The 1,058-nt window shown below is 44.1% G+C and overlaps 1 non-coding gene across 1 annotated transcript; it reads left to right on the top strand.

Annotated features, from left to right (window-relative positions):
* Positions 1–297: 297 nt before the first annotated feature.
* Positions 298–401, top strand: LOC127747373 (small nucleolar RNA R71). The gene has a single exon (XR_008009172.1). It is a non-coding gene; the product is annotated as a small nucleolar RNA R71 (small nucleolar RNA).
* Positions 402–1,058: the final 657 nt, after the last annotated feature.

Genomic DNA, 1,058 nt, shown 5'->3' with positions numbered 1-1,058 from the left:
TGTATTGCAGCCACTTGCTTTGTGTCTAATTTCCTGGTGAGCTCTGCTAGTTGCTTGGCAAACACCTTGTTTTGGGCTAGAATTGTATCAACATGGTTCAGCTCCATGACTCCCTTAGTGTTGTGTCTCTCTGAAGCATAGTAGTACTCATTCTCAGCCACTGTCTCAATCACTTCAATGGCTTCTTCCACAGTCTTTTTCCTGTTCAATGAACCTCCTGATGAATGGTCTACAGCCTTCCTTGATTCATAAGAAAGTCCATCATAGAAAATATGCAATTGCACCCAGTCATGGAACATGTCTGGTGGGCATTTCCTTGTCAATTCTTTGAACCTCTCCCATGCCTCGTAGAGCGTTTCACCGTCTTATTGTCTAAAAGTTTGTACCTCAGATCGAAGCCTATTGACCTTTTGTGGGGGGTAGAAACGTGCCAGAAACTTGCTTTCCACCTCATCCCAGGTTGTTAAGCTCCCCCTTGGGAATGATTCCAGCCACTTAGCTGCCTTGTCCCTAAGTGAAAATGGGAACAAGAGCAGTTTGTAGGCATCTTCCTGGACTCCATTGGACTTCACAGTGTCGCAAATTCTCAAGAATTTTGTGAGATGTTGGTTTGGATCTTCATTAGCACTCCCACCAAATGAACAATAATTCTCCACCAGTGATATTAGCTGTGGTTTGAGTTCAAAATTGTTGGCCTGAATGGGTGGTTTCTGAATGTTGCTACCACAATTCCCAGAGGTTGGGTTTATGTATGAACCAAGAACCCTCCTCTCGGGAATGGCATTGTTTCCATCAGCTCTCTCATGGTTGTGAACTTCTCTATCCATGTTGAGATCACATCAGCCCTCTCATGGTTGTGAACTTCTCTATCCATGTTGAGATCTAGAGCTTCCTCAAAGTTGTCCTCAGATTCTCCTTCAGATTCTTCTTCTCTCAGTACTCTCTTCCCTCTTGCTTCCCTTCTAAGTTTATGAAGGGTCCTCTCTGGTTCGGTATATGGAGGAGTTGTTGTCTTTCCTCTCCTACCTGTCATACAAGAACACACCACAAGCAACAAA

This window comes from Arachis duranensis, chromosome 4 (assembly GCF_000817695.3).
Source record: "Arachis duranensis cultivar V14167 chromosome 4, aradu.V14167.gnm2.J7QH, whole genome shotgun sequence".
Classification (NCBI taxonomy): Eukaryota; Viridiplantae; Streptophyta; class Magnoliopsida; order Fabales; family Fabaceae; genus Arachis; species Arachis duranensis.
The sequence above is the reverse complement of the archived record's forward strand: the minus strand, read 5'-3'. Positions and strand labels throughout refer to the sequence as shown.